We start from the raw sequence: 18,788 nt of genomic DNA, 5'->3' as shown, positions 1-18,788 counted from the left end.
TTCCATTAGCATGGCAAATAAGCTGCAAGTACAGACCCTGTGCTTCCATTACAAACAAAAAGCCTGTATGACCCTCCTAAACACACAAGTCAGATTAACTTAACCAGGGGAAATAAGCATTAAACTTGGCAAAGACTAGACTATGAAAAGGGAAGGTGAACATCATACTTACACGAACTTCTGCTAAAGCAAATGGAAAAACCCCTTTTAACTGAATCAAGTTACTTTAAAAAATTAATAATTCAAAAATAAATCAATAAAAATTAAGAAAAACACAATCATGCTTTGAACTAATACTGCAGTCAGTCCTAAATGTTCCCATGACATTCTTTTCGTCACGACGCACACTCGGTACATACTGGTTAAAAACCATTTATAATCCTTCATGTATCAGTCTATGATGGAGCACCCCAACCTGGGCCGCCCATCCAACATGGCAGATTTCTGCCCCCTGGCCCCGGAGACTAGCAGACTAACCTCAGGAAACAGGGAACCAGGGGGACATGGGCCGCTGACTGGATGGGCGACCAGAATGAGGTGAAGCAGAAGGTAGACTCCACAGCAGAGGACCGAGGAATGTAGAGCAAAACCAGGGAACCTGAAGTGGCAAGAACACAAACCAGGACAGACATATAAAACCCAAGCAAACGCATCAGTGGCACAGCCCACCAGCTTGTGAAAGATGGCTACCTGGCATCATGAATCCCTTAATCAAAAACCTTTGTGATGGCAACTTTGCCACCCAGGACTGATCCCTTCTAAAGACCTCAAGTTTCAATGCAAGGTTTCCGAAATGTTTTGAAACATTAGTCCATGTGACTGCTGTGGTATTGTTCCAGGCAGGGAAAACAACTTAGGAGAAAATTTCCGTGCATGTTGGGTGTTTGTGGTACTGTTGGGCTGAGGGGGTAATTGAGTGACTATTAACCTTTGAAATCCAATTATATTATTTAAACAGGTTAGTAGTTAGACAGTGTGATTTAGATGAGGATAAGGATGTTTTATTGTCATTACAAAACGTGTTCTACATGAAGGGAACAAAATGAGGCACTCAGATCCGGTGTATTAGCAATAATAAAATAGAAATAAAATCGAAAGAACAATACAATGAATAATATGGTAACAATTAAAATAAAATATAATAAAGACATTAAGATAGATTCCATTAGGAGAATTTAACCATGGATGTAAAGTGAGCAGGTGTGAGTGTAGCAGAGATTACTGAGGTCTGTGTGTAATAAAGTATATGTGACACTGGCTGAGGAAGCAGCAACGTGTGTGTGTGCAAAGTCACAGTAATAACCTGCAGCACTGAAGGATCTATTGCAGCGAAGCCCTGACATGTAACACTGGTGATGAATAGCAGTGTTAGATATAGGTATAGTGAGGTACTTATAATTATAGTAGGTGTAGGATCAAGGCCTGGATTAGATTTAGTTAGAAACATACAGGGCAAATCTAGATAACACATACACACACAGATTACATATAATTATAAATTTAGGGGCAGTGTGTAGCTCAGTGTGCTAAGCCTGTGATCAGAAAATAGCCCACTTTAGCCCAGCCTGGGCACATCTGTGGGTCCTTCAGCAAGGCCTGCTGATTCTCCACAGCTATATATATTCAGCACTGACCTTTTTCCATTCAGTGGTTGTTAAAATAACTTTGTGTAGCCTAGTAATGGTGTAGTGTAATATTCTTTGGTTTGTAATATAAGGGATTAAATAATATCTTCTAAGTGAGATACAGGCCCTCCACATTTTCAGTGAAAGGAGGCCAGACAGCATGAAAGCTCTTCCTACATTTGCCTCTGCTGTATCTCAGATTTTCAAAAGGTAACATAGAAAACACATCCTTAACCTATTGTCTGAAGGCAGGGGGTCTGGAGGACTTCCACTGTGTGAGAGTTGTTCTTCCACCCAGCAGAGAGGAGAAGGCTGTGGCTCTGGCCTGTGAGGCGGTGTATTGTTTTTCTGCGGGGAGATGTGAGCATCGGGTGAGACTCGACTCAAATGCAGCCACTTTGAGACAGACGTGGACTTTAAGGAAACACAGACTACACATGGAACAGCAATGACTGAGCTGGGGAACGCAGTGAGGGCAGACATATTTATACACAGCACACTAATCAGCGACAAAACAGGTGTACAGGGTTAGGATGGAGAACTATAATGGGATACAGGAGAATTAGGAAGGTTACAAAGGGCCAGCAGCGACCCCTGCTGGCATGAGTGGGAGGAGACATGAAAAAATAAGAGATTACAGATCATGACAGGAGCACCAAGCACAGCAACAGTGGGGTCATGCTCAATTATCACACCACATATATGAGAAAACATTATGAAAATCTGTTCCCAAAAATTGTTCAAACATCAGCATGAACGAAACATACGACTGGTTGTACCTAGGCTACACTGGCACTGACAGCAGAGTGTAACAAATTACCAGCTACGACATATATCTGATGATTCAGAAGAAAGACAAGTTGAAGAAACAAAGTGGTTAATTGACTATTGTATAATAATCAAATCACTTCATAATCATGTAATACATAATATGTCACGATGGGAAGAGGGACAGTCCAAGGGCAGCCTTGTGGGTTTTATTGCTGAACCAAAAGACATGAATAGAACCCAAGAGGAGGAGGAGAGCACAAATAGGAGGGAGGGAGGAAGGAATAAGCAGGAGGAGTCGGGGAGAACCTACTAACACGGGGAGCAGAGAGGGGTCCTCCTCCTTTTTGGGTAAAACTAATTGCTTGTGACATGGTAAGAGGCAACTTCTTTCTTGAGAGAATTTCTTTAAAGGGCAAGACAACCAAAGCTGTAAATCTAACAGGAAAAAATAGCCTTTGTAGAATTCTATGTGAAGACCCTCTGGACCAGGCGCCCTGCCACTCTGCATTGTTTTCTTTGCATGTACAACTTTGTACTCCATAATTTTAATATTTTATCACGAAGCCTGAAGAGCAATATGAACTATATCTTGCTTTAAGTAAATTGTCTCATCCATTATTAGATTTAAACACAGTCATAATCCACAGCAAACTGCACTTACAGCCTTCATCCTGCTCTTCAGTCTTTGACGTGCTGCATCTAAATGGGGACTCGTCAAAAAGCCAAGTGGAGCTGTCATGAATGAAGGCCTTGTTCAAGCTTCCCCAGCCTGACAGCAGGTTAGTCTCTCATTTGACTAAAGTATATTTAATTTCTACAGAACTTTGCAGGCTCATCTAGGATAGAGAATTTCTGCTGCTGAGCGCATTAGAAGAGATTCTCAGAGGGAGATACGAGTCCTAGGTGCCTGCTGGGTACATATTCAAGACAGAGTTAGGACCGACTTCAATAATTCTGCACTGTCTCCCAGATTACGGGAAAAAATTGTATTTTACTGAAAATTTCATTTATGGAATTTTACCTTAGACTTGGTCAACAGCCATGTGGATAAATTTCAGAACTACAGACGGTCTGTGGGTTGGGGGGGACAGGCAGGTTGGCCAGTGGGGGCACACGGAATGCTCCTGGGGGTGTGGTGGGTGTGCTTATATGATTTACAGGAGCCGAGGCTAACAAAGGCACTAAACAGCACAAACAGCCTCATGTACGAAGTTTTACATGAAAAGGGGCCATGGGCTTGTTGGCACTATGTTTCTTAGCACTCTGACTAATACAGCCAACTGGACCATCTACCTCTTCAAAAAACATCCATGCAGAGTTTCCTGCCTGTTTCTGACAGCTTTCACTGTTTTTCTTTTTTGCTCCAGTATCTTGACCTTTACAATCTGGAGGATTGCTACCCTCCAACTAGCTGTTTTGGGTCAAAATGGCCCCATCTGTGTTAATTTGCATCATTAATTACAGCATAAATCGATACATTCCAGATGAATTTTTAAGGTAATTTCAACAAAAGCCTGTAAAAGTGTTAGTTCTGTTAGGCAGAACTGAAAATATGATGTTAAATGTATCACAGTGCAATTGTATTAAAAATAAATCAATGACTTTGCATGACTATTTTTGCACGACAGATTTAAATTTCATGTTTATAGTTCAATTTTATGTTATATAAACAAAATAATTTTTAATACAGTGCATTTTTTTATTAATTCAACAGCACCCATGTTCAATCCACTTAAGTTTGGAAGGTGTATTGGAAGGTAACGCAGATATTTCTTAAGTGGGCATCCAGAGATATCGTCCCCCCTCCAAGCACCCCTTTTCTCCACTAGTTCTGTATGGAGCTCGACAGGAGGAATGGAGAGGTAGAGAAAGGGGTTAGTCTCACACATAATGTAATGCAAAATAAAGAGTAAATACAAGTGCCATGAAGCAGAATTGAGCTCCAGCAGGCCTCGACTTACAGTAAAGGAATTGTAAGGCAGACATGCTAACAAAACAGCTTTACATTCCCAATTCCAAACCATTAATGGGCAACCTTAGAGTGACAACGGCTAAAAAAAACCTTAGCTATAAGCAGGAATGAAACGTTGTGAAAAGCCAAGACTCCACATGAACATGTTCTCCCCTTGCAGAGTCAGATCACGCATTTGAAGTGTTCCCAAGTGTTTGTGTGTTTTAGGTTCCTGTTAGTGAGGGGTCCTTTGCCGTTCTGTCTGACATCCAACAGAAAGTCCACTGTGTCTCTGCAACTTAAGCTGAGTCAGTGTAAGTGTGTGGCTCAGTAGCTCAAGTATTTGGGCTTGTAATCCAAAGTTTGCTGGTTTAAATCCAGCTTCAGATGGATAACTGTATGTTTATGGGCCATTGAGTTATGAAAAATAATCAATGTAGTGAATCACTATATTCTCAAATTACTTCTTGTACTTTTATGAACAACACCGTTTATTAAACAAACAAATCTGCATTGGCAGAATGAAGAATTAAAAATGAAAATAAACTATCATTTAAGAAACTGTGGAAAACTGAATTTACAATATTTGTAAATTGAAGGAAGAGTCCATTAACTTAAAACCGTTTTTTGATGGAATCTTTTTTTTTTACAGTGTATGACGCGCTTGAATTCACTGAGCTCAAGTGTATGTGAAAATTAATATATTTACATCTAGTATGTTTCATGGCTTCACTGTATTTCCCTGTGCAATGATCAGTTTCATCTAACTGCTGATGTTAAAGGCAGAGCTGAAATTTAGTTTAGTCATGACCTCAAAATTTAAATTGAGTAGGTATTCTGTACAACCAGACGGAACTGCTGGTTGGGCTGGTCATCACCTGCTTTTTCTAAGTGAGGTCAAAATGTAAAGTTTCAAATTGCACAATATATATTAATCTGTTTTTAATGTTTTTACAAAATATTTTTTATGTGTTTGCATCTTATATTTTGTATAATGGGCTTGTACATTTGATTCTTCCTTGATTTCAGTGTAATGAAGTGTAACTAGTGAAAAAGAGAGAAGCTTTTGGGAAGCATTATTGAACTTATTGTCCAGAGTCACTTGGGTGACAATTAAGATCAATATAAATCACCTATTACCCACTGTAACCCTTTGTATTCCCCCCGCACACTCTGTTAACAAAATAAGAGGGTTGAAGTTAAATCAGGTTAAAAAGGTAAATTTGATCCTCCCCCTATCGCGGAAGATGCGTTCCAGACCCATCAGCGATAGGTGAAAATCCACGATACAGAAGTTTTTTTGAAGTTTAAGCCTTAAAATACCCCTCCCACATGCTTTAAACACATGTAAACTCATTAAAACAACACATATATCTGTATGTCGGGCTAAGGATATGAGTGACATAATAATAATAATAAAAATGAAATAATAATATGTAATATTATATATATATATATATATATATATATATATATATACACACACACACACAACTTTCTCTCTATATATGTAATGGAATATATAAAAATAAAAACATATATGGCTCTTACACATTCTTTTCATCCTTCTTCATGTAGCATACTGTTGATTCATTCAAGCCATAATGGCGAACGCCGTCCGCATAACGCTTTCCTTCCCGAAGCACATCCAGAAGTTTTACCTTCTCCTGAATGGTCAACGTCTTCCATCGTAGGGCTTAGAACAAAACGAAAACAATCGGACCACAAACAATGTACGGGATACGCAGAGAATTGTGAGGCGTCGGAGGAAAATCCGCGATATAGTGGGGGAATCGCTGTAATGTGAAATCTGCCAATCCTGGTTTTCAGCACCATGGACAGAAACCTGTCGTTTATAGGGACCTATTATGCCCATTTTCACTGTTCATAATTGGATTTTTATGGTCTGCTAGAATAGATTCACCCTTTTAATAGATGATATCCAAGAATCCAATATATTATTGCAGGGCTGTTTTCATTTGATATTAACCAAATGTGATATATTTATTTTTACTTTTGATATCTCGTCCTTTTCCCCTTATCTGATAAGAGCCGCTGTCTGCTGAGACAAGCTGGTGTATTTTTACTGCTCATTGAAAAGTGGGTGGTGTGGACTTTGTGTATTACATCACACTCTGAGACAGTCACTGATTGGTGGGCTCTGAGGGGGCGGTGTGACCTGAAAATCATCTATCAATCAACCCAGGATGGGGGGACAGGCAAGTGTAAGGCAACAGTGCTAACCACTGCACCGCTCCTGAAAATCATGAACCATTTTAAATGTTGAAGTATTTTTGAAATATTTATTAAATTTAAATATTTATTAAATCAAAACATTGAGCAGTATACATGATATAGTGACTCATTAATGAATAAGCAATATAATAAGATTCAATTTTGCTTTCACTACTTAAAGCGCCAGAACAACGCATTTGAAAAAATCAACAGCTATATCTCTTACCAGAAATCAGGAACAGGTTAAGAAAATCCACAGACTTCGTCGCGAGCAGTTTAATATACGATCTATTTCCTTCTACCCAACTCCACACATCAATAATATCACTGCGCAGCAGATATCGCCAGGGAGCTCGTGCTTGTGTCTAATGCGCAGAGATAGGAGTAGTGTACTTCGATAGAAGCACGACATTTCTACGGCTGATATTTCCAAACCTGAACAACTCCCAGCACAACTTTGATGGATAGATAGCATTAAGGCCACTCTAAAATATCTTTTTATAGTTTTGGGGTGAACCACCCATTTAAACGAAGTACATCGTGGTGCTCATGAATTTGAAAGCCTAGATGCCTCATCTCGCTTTTCCACAACGTGTCAGCAGCGCCACCATCTTGGAGCGGTAATTAGGCATAAACAAGCAACATGTCAGGGTGAAGATGGAAAGATCTTTTGGCCATAACTTCTTTACTAATTAACGCATTTATATCTTACAATTATGTAGAATAAATAAAAAAGCCCACCACTCCCAATTTATGTAGTACTCCTGATAGTACTCTCAACGAAAACTAATCATGCTAGTATCCCGTCAGTGTCACAGGCTAGTAAACATTTTATGTATTTTATTTGACCGTACCGCAGATTTTTTTACCTGTGAAATGTGGTTCCCTGTTTTCTAGTTTTAACATTCCTCATGTTGTTGCAGTTTCGAAAATAGTCGGTTCACTAAGAGATATCACTCTTCTATTTCACAATTGCCGCGCCAATATGGCGTATCGCCCAACGAGGCATCCAGGCTTTCAAATCTTTGGCGATGCTGCCTACGCTACTACTCGTCACATGACACAGGAGCTACCGAATACCCGCCAATCGGGAGCCGTCTAGATCAACCACGCCCACCCGTCACATAGAGAAGAGTGAGGCGAAAGAAGCCAATCAGTTTAAAAATGTCACCATTAATGCGGTATTTAGTAGTCCGGAGATATTTTACTTTAAGCAAGGCACAAAATAAAGTTGTAGTATTTGTAATAAAATTTGAAGATTAGCCATCCCCGAGGAGCTGACAGGAAAGTCAGGTACAGATATAGTCCTCATTAACCAGCTAGTCGGTTACTAAACGTCGCCAAATAAGGTTGCCTTTTTCTATGATGTTTTTTTTCAGTTAAATTGACATTAAACAAAGTAATCTGAGACCTGAGATATAACATTGGCAACTATGGTCATTTTTTACAATCATGGATATTTTAACATTGAGGACGTGTGTCTCATGTCATTTTCACATAGCGGGAGTTTAATTGTTTTTATCTATGTCTGTGTGTCAACATATATCTATTTCGTTATGTCACTCAAATGTATGATTAGTATCGACATTTCGGTAGACTACTATGTTGTAATAAAACTGTATGGTCCTCTGGGAGTTGGGCAGTAGAAAGGAAATGTAAAGTATCAATAAGAAATACTATTAATGAAGTAGCCGCCCTATCCTTTTACTTTGTATGGAGTGTGCATACAAGACACAACTAATGCAGTTGTACTGTTATGTATATAATTTAAAAGGTATACTTGCCAGCAAAAGATTGAGTTAATAAAATTAAATGAAAAGTATTAAGACCCCTTGTCATTCATGGTATTATATACTTCTTAATTTTACAAAGACTTTTTTCCTATCATATTTTTAAGTTTTTGAAGTTGATAATCTGGAAAACTGCTGCCTGGGATCAACTATCCATTCTTGACTCTTGGAATAGGAATTGAAGTTGAATAAAACAGCCTTACAGCACCCTCTTGTGACATACAGTAATATGGAAAACAGAACAATTACTAACAGAACGCAACATCCCCCCTTTACTTATGTATTCTTCTTCCTGCAGCAGCACTGTATTCTATAAAAGACACGCCTTACCTGTAACATTTCTTCCTTTAAGGTCACTACACCCCAGACAAAACAATAATGTAAGTTCAACAAAAAACATTGTGCTTGTGCCTTCCTGTAAGTGCACAACCTTTTCACTATGAACTGCCTGTTTTGCTTCCAACAGAAATCAATTACAATTAGAAATGTTCCATTCACTGAGGACCACACTAAGAGGATCTATGAACAACTGTTATATATTTTACACTGAATCTCTCTTTTCCTTTAAGGTATCTCTTTCTAACCAGAAAATCACGCTCAGAACATGCATTTCATTTCTTTGTTTAATTCTGTGAAGTTCCATAGTCCTTGAGCCGATGATGGTTTGTGTGCCCTGGCTGCACAGCTTCCAGTTCCTTAGGCCATTCCAGGCTCAACTGTTCTTTCAGGACCAGTCTTTGGCAGGGCTGGAAATTTGGGAAGTCCACTGGGTACTGAGGCCAAATGGGCAGCATGCCATGCTTTCCCGTCAGCCAGGATGGGCCTCGATGGGTGCAGAGAATTTCTGATGCCCTTTTTGCACATGCGCTGGTTTCCACAGCCGCACTCTGTGCCCTTCTCTGAATGAGGGAGTGCGAGCTCCCTGTCTTGCATCACAGTACTGTTTCACGCGAGATTGGCAAAGAGACACCCAGCAATGCACTTTATTATCATGTCACTTAATTATCACTTATGCCCCTTCAGTATCAGGCCAAGTACAAACACTACACAAGCAGAGTATTCTGTGGGGAAAAATTAATGTCCTCAACTGCTGAGAGCAGCGTGCTGGTGATGCTCTGTGCTCATTACATCTGTGAGCTCATTACTCTGTAGTGCTTTTCAATGCTGCATTGAGCAGCTGCCAGGATGTTATGCTGCCTCTGAGGACAACTGTTTGTTTAGAAGTAGAATAATTCAGAATAATTCAGAAGATGGATACAGATTTTCTCTTATGAAACAAGACACTGGCTCACTCATAATTGTCCAATAAAAGGTAAGGAGCATTCCTATTGAACAATCATGACTTCTAGCTTAAGTTAACTCCGCTAACTGAGAAATCCTGCTTAGTGGAACACCTCCCAGGTCAGAAGAGAACAACTACAACAACCAAGAGTCACTACCTGGCTTCTGGTTATTGTGCATTAGCTCACAGCTCAGACTGGGAGTCATTTCATAATGAATTGACTCCTCAAGACCAAGCCTTGCAGTGGACTGCAAAGCATCCAGGGACACTGCGCAGCACGTTAAAGGACAGCTCTTATGGAGTGACCACTAAACGTAAAAGTGGAAAAATAAATCATTTAAAAAATTTTAAATGAATAGTTAAGGAAGATGTAGCATTTGATTATGTCCATGCATTTTATAATCTATTCAGTACAGGATCATAGGGGAGTCACAATAGGACATACTGTAAGGAAGGGGAATATTCTGCCAAGAAGGTCAGTGCATCATAGGACTCACTGACAGACACAGACACACACAGGCACAAGGAAACAAGCAGCAGAACATGCATATCACATGCAGAGCTCAGCCATGATGTTAAGAGCACGACACCCTGAGCCAACAAGCCTGTAGGACCTAAGAACAAACTTAGATTTGGGTTTAAAGTGTTCTATCTGGGATTTTCTTGCTGTTGGTACTACAGCCAGACACACAACAGTCTGTAGTCATGATCCTCGTTCCCCAGTAAAATACTATTATTTTCTTTCATGCGTACTTTGACAAAGACATCAGCTTAATACAATGCACAAGGCTCACAAGTTGAAACTTCAAGAATAGGCACAGACCATGACATCACCTTAAAACCAGCTTGGAAGGTGATGAAATTGTAACCTGGCTGTCTTCATCGCCTGATTTAATCCCCATCGTTAACTATGGGGCCTTAATGTAGCATAAGATTAACCACGATCACAAACATTACACTTCTCAGAGCGGCGTCTAGGAGGTTGTCCTAGTTGCTTGTGTGTGTGTGTGTGTGTGTGTGTGTGTGTGTGTGTGTGTGTGTGTGTGTGTGTGTGTGTGTGTGTGTGCGTGAACTGATACCAGGCTCATGATGGTCATTGACAAGAAAGGGCATTAAACTTGGCAAAACGGACCGCAAAGAATGGCAGATTGTTATTCTTTATATAAATTCAATAACTAACTAAGTCTTCTTTTATTATTGCTTCTCTTAATAGAAAAGAGAGAAAAATCCATCAGTTTCTTTTGTTTTCGTTTGTAACTAATTTTCTCTAAAAAAGAATTTACTTTTAGCAAGACAAAACTTCTGAATTCATTTTCTCAGTCTGTCAGTTTGCACGCACACACACACACACACACACGCACAAACACACACACACATACACACACACACACACACACACACACAGTCAAATGCATTCATAAATGTATATATATAGTCAGGAGTGGTACTTTCACCACGATATGTCACCCATGTGCACTGTCTTCGAGTAGTGAACCAGTTTTCAATACAATGGTTAAAAAGGCTGTTACGATCCTCAGTCTAGGGTTGAGGACCGCCAGAAAGGTAAAGGGAAAGGAGAGGGGGAAACGAGACAACCAGGGTATGGGAAAAGGGAACACGGGACACAAAGGGATCTTTTTTTGTATTTTTTTTATGTTTATTCACAAAGACTTTCACACACAATAGGGCAACAGACTTCGGGAGTGACACCGCCAAAACAATAAACAAAACACCACTAACGAACACGTCCCAAACTAAGCTAACTCTAAACGAAAAGAAAATGACACAGACTAATCCTAACTCCCTAACCAAAACACAGAATAAGCAACACGTACGCAAAACAAAACAGCCGTCACTCCCTACGCACTTAACAGAAACCAACATACAGAACACCAAAGCCGAAACACAGTATCCGAGGGGCGAAGCAAGAGAGGAGTCAGGAGGAAGGCAATAGATCACAAACCAGAAAGCAGTCAAAACCAAAGGCAAAGGTACAGAGGGATAAGGCAAGAGACGAAAACCAGAAAACCAAAACTGTCATACACGATCAATCAAAAGAACACAAGCAAATCAATAACGCAACAACCAACTGTGAGCAGAGCTGCCGCTACTCTCCCGCCACGGCCTTTTAAATCATAAATGCGGAAGTAGCGTATAGCTCGGGGCGTGGCCAGGTCCGGGAGGCGGAGACGAAGGCAGCCGGACAACGATCAGGACAATCCCCCCCCAAACCTTATGGCACGTAACAAGGCTCAGACCTTCAGTGCCTCGTTGTACCATCTCTACCAGTGTTTTTTTCAACAGGGAAAATACAACTTGTATGCTGGCCTTAGACGCACAACTTAAAAGAATAGCTGCCATGCTTCTGTCTAGCATGGCAGAGGGAGTGAAATGGTATGGGACTGCTTTGGTGCTGGTAAGGTGGGTGATTTACACAGAGTACAAGGTGCAATGAACCAGCAAGGTTACCGCTCTGTTTTACAACTCATGCCACCCCCTGTGGTCAGCACTTCTATCAAGCAGCAAGGCTGATTCAAAGCACACTGGTGAAAGATGAGGAATCCAGAGAACTGTCCTGCTTGACTGGCCTACAGAATCATCACATCTCCAGCCTATCAAGCTCATGTGAGACCAGCTTCACCGTGAGGTCAGAGAAAATACCAAGCCAGTCCCACCTCTGGGAATAGCAGGATTGAAATTTCCCCTAATATTGTCATAAACGGACAGCTCTAATGGCAAAGGACTGCAAAGCTGTAATTGCTGCAAATATAGTTTTCATACAGTTTGATTAATTGAAAATGAAGATGAAACTTATTGCAATATTTATTATATCACAAAGCAGAAGGCAGCAGGGAAAAGTAAAAAAAGAATCACCCCAGATGGGACTTAAAACCACGATATCCAGCTCAGAAAGTCAGAGCCGTGGGCGTTTGGCCAGTGGGGCAACCGGCAGACCTGAGCTTATGACCGGGACACTTGACTCACAATGGAAGCTCAGCAAATTATAAGCAAGCCTGCAAAAGTGACATGAATGGATCTGTGTTATCTATGGTAAAATGCATCTTGGGGCTGAGACATTAACACTCACAGTCCAGGAGAAGATGACATCCATCACTGGATCTCAGTCAAATGCGGCAATTGAGTTTCCGCTATGCCTTTGGCATTTAATGTTTGTACTTAGCTATAGAGTGGCAGGAACACAAATGAATGGGGAGTTTAAAAAAAAAAAAAAAAACATTTGCATTACAGCAATACGTCACACATGACTATGTAAGGGAATAGATGAAACCCTGCATACATCACTATACCTGAGCAATTCAGTACAAAGTGCACTGACATGATTCATATGATTTCTGGTTTGTTTGGAAAATTTAGGTCCACCATAAGCTATGTGTTTTATTTATGATGCACATTGATGACACTATTTGGCTGACACAATATCAGACTGAACTTATTTTATAATTTTAAAGGTTTAAATACAATTCTGGGTGTTGGACATCCTGTTAGCCTTAGAAATCTATAATGCTCCCCCTCAAGAGAGAGTAAACGACTGCAGGGCATTACAAAGGTCCAGAATGGATTTTTCATTTACAGATGTCTTCTTTGCCTCTCGTGACCAGTATCTCACTCCGGACCAGTGGTGGATCTCGTACTCAGGCACAGAGAATGGGTCCTTCCGCCCCGTGGATTTCCTCATCCCCTCAGCCACAGATTCCCTCCAAGCTGATGGGGTAACTATGGTTGGCAGAAGTGGGGTTTGCTGTTCACTGTCATCCGCTTGACGTTGATGGACCACTTGCTGAGCCTGAGGATGGTGGTCTTTACGTATCCCCACTGTTAGGCCTCTGCACACCCATTTCTTTTGCTGACCTGTTGCACAGAAACATTTCATAGTAAACTGTAACATGACTACAGCAATTATTTCAATGTTGTTCAGTCAGTGAGAATCATTTACATAGTAGGGACCAGATAAGCAGGAAGGGAGGTGGTGTTGCAGAATATGTAAAAGAAAACTTGCAGGCAAGGGAGCTCACTGATAAAAATATAGCTAGAGAAGCTACAGCGCCCTCCACAATTATTGGCAGCCCTTGTAAATATTTGTGAAAAGGGTTAGAAAAAATTTACATTTTCTGAAGTAACTTCATCTTACACTGAAAAAGTTAGAAAAATAATGCAGTCATTGGTATAGAGTGTAAAGAGGAAGGGGCTGAGGACACACCCTTGAGGGGGTCCAGTGTTGTTGATCACAGTTGCTGATCTGGCTGTGCCTATCCTTACAATCTGTGGTCTATTGCTGAGGAAATTATGGACCCAACGGATGAGAAATGCGGATATGTTCAATTGAAGAAGCTTCTTGATCATCTGGTGCCGTTGAATGATAATAAAAGCGGAACTGGAGTTAATGAATAGGACAGTAGCGAAGGTGCCTGGAGATTCAAGGTGTTGGAGAAGGGAGAGGAGGAGACATACTACAGTACCCTCTGTTCTGCTCTTCACCCAGGAGACAAACTGGTCTGAGTCCAGCTGCGGTCTGACAGCTGGCTGGATGATATGGAGTATAATTTTCTTTAGGCATTTCATTATTATCGATGTGAGTGCTACTGGCCGGTAATGATTTAGCTCAGAGGGACGAGGTTTCTTAGCACCCGGGACGATGGTAGAAGTTTTCCAAATTGTAGGAATGGTCACCAATCTATATGAGTTTCAGAAGATGGAATGAAGGATGGGAGCTTGTTCTGTGGCGAATAGCTTCAAAACTTTAGCTGGTACACGATCAGGCCCGGCGGCCTGGCCAGCTTTGCATCTGCTTAGCTGCTGCCTCATGTCCTCTACAGTAAAGGGAGGGTTTGTAGGATCGTCAGAGGGAAGGTCATTGAGCAGCTCCTCACAGACAGCAGAGTAGTCCTGCTTATCAAACATTGTATAGAAGGAGTTTAAGGAGTCAGCAAAAGTTGTAAGATCAGTGCCTATGGGATGAAGGTCATGGTAGGGTATTTGACCAGTGAGTAACCAAAAGGCCTGTTTGGTGTTCATTGTACTGAACTCTTGCTCCAGTCTATTCTTATATTTGAGTTTGGCATTGATTATCTCATTCTTTACTTGTCTACTGAGTGACTGGACAGAAGACCAGTCCTTGCATAGAAATGCTTTGTGTTTTCCTTCAAGCTGTGCTTAACATGGGAAGTAATACTGTGTCTGTAGGTAGGATATCCCCAGACAGTTCTGGTGGGAATATTGGAATAAATACAAAACTTGATGTAGTCTGTAATTACAGAAACTTTATGGTCCTGATCACCCTGGAAAATGTCCCAATCTGTACATGCAAGTGAACCTTATAGTCGTTCAATTGCCTCCCCCGACCAGAGGGTGGCCAGGTGCACATGCGGTTTAATGCGCTTCAGTTCTGGTTTGCAGTGAGGTAGCAGGAAGACAACATTGTTGTCAGAGTGGCCAAGTGGAGGATGTACACGCGCGATGAAGGCATCAGAGATGTTATTGTAACATAAGTCCAGAGTATTAAGCTTCCTAGTGGGAATATCCACATACTGATAAAAAGATGACAAAACAGCGTTGAGATTATAGTTGTTAAAATCACTCGCAGTAACTCCGGGGCGTCGAGATATCTTGCCGTCATGGAGCTGGCGTCCTCACACACTAGCTCCGCCACTGCCTTGGTGTTGGTGCTTGATGGAATGTAGACACAGCTAATTACTACAGTAGGGAATTCCCGCAGAAGGTAGAAGGGGCGTACAGATAGAATCAGCATCTCCATGTCAGGTGTCCAAAATAATGCGGTGTACTTTAATATTCGTGTACCACCGCTCGTTGACAAATATGCCGACCCTACCACCCCACTTCTTACCTGACTGAGACATCCTGTCAGTCTGCCAGATCATAAAATTAGAGAGACTAACCTCAGAGTCTGAGATGGTGTCATCAAGCCAGGTTTCAGTCAGGACAATAACATAGGTGATACCGATCCACCCGACACTTGGCATGCAATAAGTCCATTTTATTCTGGAGTGAACATACATTGGCCATTATGATGGGGAGTAGCGGTGGTCTGAAGGGTCGCCTCCCCAGTCTGGAGCGTACACCTCCTCGCCTACCTCTTTTACTCAGGCGAAACTCCAGAGGAAGAGCAACTGCCGGCCTTGAGGTGATAGCCGACTGCAGTTGGAGAAGCTCCCCTCTACTGTAGGTGAGTGGATTGTGTCCATTACCTATTGGTTTTATTGCTGAACAGTCGTCGATGATCCAAAGGATTATGAATGTAATCCAGAAAACCTTGTTCAGGTTCGGCATTTCAGGGTTTCATCTATTCCCTTACATAGTCATGTGTGACGTATTGCTGTAATGCAAATGTTTTTTTTTTTATTTCCCATTCAAGTAATGTTTGCAGTTAGCTCTTCAGCTAAGTAAAAACATTAAATGCCAAAGGCATAGCGGAAATTCGATGAGCGCATTTGACTGAGATCCAGTGATGGATGTCATCTTCTCTTGGACTGTGAGTGTTAATGTCTCAGCCCCAAGATGCATTTTACCATAGATTACACAGATCCATTCATGTCACTTTTGCAGGCTTGCTTATAATTTGCTGAGCTTCCATTGTGAGTTAAGTGTCCCGGTCATAAGCTCAGGTCTGCCGGTTGCCCCACTGGCCAAATGCCCACGGCCCTGACTTTCTGAGCTGGATATCGTGGTTTTAAGTCCCATCTGGGGTGATTCTTTTTTTACTTTTCCCTGCTGCCTTCTGCTTTGTGATATAATAAATATTGCAATAAGTTTCATCTTCATTTTCAATTAATCAAACTGTATGAAAACTATATTTGCAGCAATTACAGCTTTGCAGTCCTTTGCCATTAGAGCTGTCCGTTTATGACCGTATTAAGGGAAATTTCAATCCTGCTATTCCCAGAGGTGGGACTGGCTTGGTATTTTCTCTGACCTCACGGTGAAGCTGGTCTCACATGAGCTTGATAGGCTGGAGATGTGATGATTCTGTAGGCCAGTCAAGCAGGACAGTTCTCTGGATTCCTCATCTTTCACCAGTGTGCTTTGAATCAGCCTTGCTGCTTGATAGAAGTGCTGACCACAGGGGGTGGCATGAGTTGTAAAACAGAGCGGTAACCTTGCTGGTTCATTGCACCTTGTACTCTGTGTAAATCACCCACTTTACCAGCACCAATGCAGTCCCATACCATTTTACTCCCTCTGCCATGCTAGGCAGAAGCATGGCAGCTATTCTTTTAAGTTGTGCTTCTAAGGCCAGCATACAAGTTGTATTTTCCCTGTTGTAAAAAACACTGGTAGAGATGGTACAACGAGGCACTGAAGGTTTGAGCCTTTTTAACCATTGTATTGAAAACTGGTTCACTACTCGAAGACATGGGTGACATATCGTGGTGAAAGTACCACTCCTGATTATATATATATATACATGTATGAATGCATTTGACTGTGTGTGTGAGTGTGTGTGTGTGTGTGTGTGTGTGTGTGTGCGTGCAAACTGACAGACTGGGAAAATGAATTCAGAAGTTTTGTCTTGCTAAAAGTAAATTCTTTTTTAGAGAAAATTAGTCACAAACGAAAACAAAAGAAACTGATGGATTTTTCTCTCTTTTCTTTTAAGAGAAGCAATAATAAAAGAAGGCTTAGTTAGTTATTGAATTTATATAAAGAATAACAATCTGCCATTCTTTGCGGTCCCTTTTGCCAAGTTTAATGCCCTTTCTTGTCAATGACCATCATGAGCCTGGTATCAGTTCACGCACACACACACACACACACACACACACACACACACACACACACACACACACAAGCAACTAGGACAACCTCCTAGACGCCGCTCTGAGAAGTGTAATGTTTGTGATCGTGGTTAATCTTATGCTACATTAAGGCCCCATAGTTAACGATGGGGATTAAATCAGGCGATGAAGACAGCCAGGTTACAATTTCATCACCTTCCAAGCTGGTTTTAAGGTGATGTCATGGTCTGTGCCTATTCTTGAAGTTTCAACTTGTGAGCCTTGTGCATTGTATTAAGCTGATGTCTTTGTCAAAGTACGCATGAAAGAAAATAATAGTATTTTACTGGGGAACGAGGATCATGACTACAGACTGTTGTGTGTCTGGCTGTAGTACCAACAGCAAGAAAATCCCAGATAGAACACTTTAAACCCAAATCTAAGTTTGTTCTTAGGTCCTACAGGCTTGTTGGCTCAGGGTGTCGTGCTCTTAACATCATGGCTGAGCTCTGCATGTGATATGCATGTTCTGCTGCTTGTTTCCTTGTGCCTGTGTGTGTCTGTGTCTGTCAGTGAGTCCTATGATGCACTGACCTTCTTGGCAGAATATTCCCCTTCCTTACAGTATGTCCTATTGTGACTCCCCTATGATCCTGTACTGAATAGATTATAAAATGCATGGACATAATCAAATGCTACATCTTCCTTAACTATTCATTTAAAATTTTTTAAATGATTTATTTTTCCACTTTTACGTTTAGTGGTCACTCCATAAGAGCTGTCCTTTAACGTGCTGCGCAGTGTCCCTGGATGCTTTGCAGTCCACTGCAAGGCTTGGTCTTGAGGAGTCAATTCATTATGAAATGACTCCCAGTCTGAGCTGTGAGCTAATGCACAATAACCTGGGGTCTCATTTATCAAGCGTGCGTACGCACGGTTTTATGTGTAAATCATGCGTACGCACAATTCTACTAATAGAATGCGATTCATTAATTTGTACATGTGCGTGAAAATGTGCGCACATTTAGAAGAACTCCTGACTGTGCGTAAGCAGAATCCCCTAGTGGTAGAGAACTGTAATCACATATACACCCAGTGCCCTTATACTTCTCCAATTAAATGTCAGTGTTGACAAATTGATTACTTGAATACTTGAGTACAACAGGTGATTCTGAGTTATCTGGAACAGTCAAGAATATAAAATAGCCTACACAATTGAAGAACTGTTTTTGGAAATGCATTGACTACAATGGCAGACCTTGCGCTTCTTGAAGATTTGCAACAAGCACTTTTGCGCAGAGATCGCGTTTTCAGGGACCGCACAGACTTACTCGCTGAGAGTGATGAGTGGCTCATTAGTCGTTTTCGTTTGCCAAGGGCAAT

The 18,788-nt window shown here is 41.2% G+C and overlaps 2 protein-coding genes and 1 long non-coding RNA gene across 3 annotated transcripts in view; 1 reads left to right on the top strand and 2 right to left on the bottom strand.

Moving 5' to 3' along the window:
* Positions 1 to 18,788, top strand: part of LOC125721617 (NACHT, LRR and PYD domains-containing protein 12-like) — a 566,129-nt gene that overhangs the window by 431,800 nt on the left and 115,541 nt on the right. The window lies entirely within an intron of this gene.
* LOC125721595 (uncharacterized) overlaps positions 1 to 18,788 on the bottom strand; it is a 264,097-nt gene that overhangs the window by 204,100 nt on the left and 41,209 nt on the right. The window lies entirely within an intron of this gene.
* Positions 1,858 to 7,597, bottom strand: LOC125721633 (uncharacterized). Its single transcript, XR_007385867.1, has 3 exons — positions 7,452 to 7,597; positions 5,899 to 6,043; positions 1,858 to 1,973 (listed from the first exon to the last, which is right to left on the bottom strand). It is a non-coding gene; the product is annotated as an uncharacterized LOC125721633 (long non-coding RNA).

The sequence above is a fragment of the Brienomyrus brachyistius genome, unplaced genomic scaffold, assembly GCF_023856365.1.
Source record: "Brienomyrus brachyistius isolate T26 unplaced genomic scaffold, BBRACH_0.4 scaffold34, whole genome shotgun sequence".
NCBI lineage: Eukaryota > Metazoa > Chordata > Actinopteri > Osteoglossiformes > Mormyridae > Brienomyrus > Brienomyrus brachyistius.
The sequence above is the reverse complement of the archived record's forward strand: the minus strand, read 5'-3'. Positions and strand labels throughout refer to the sequence as shown.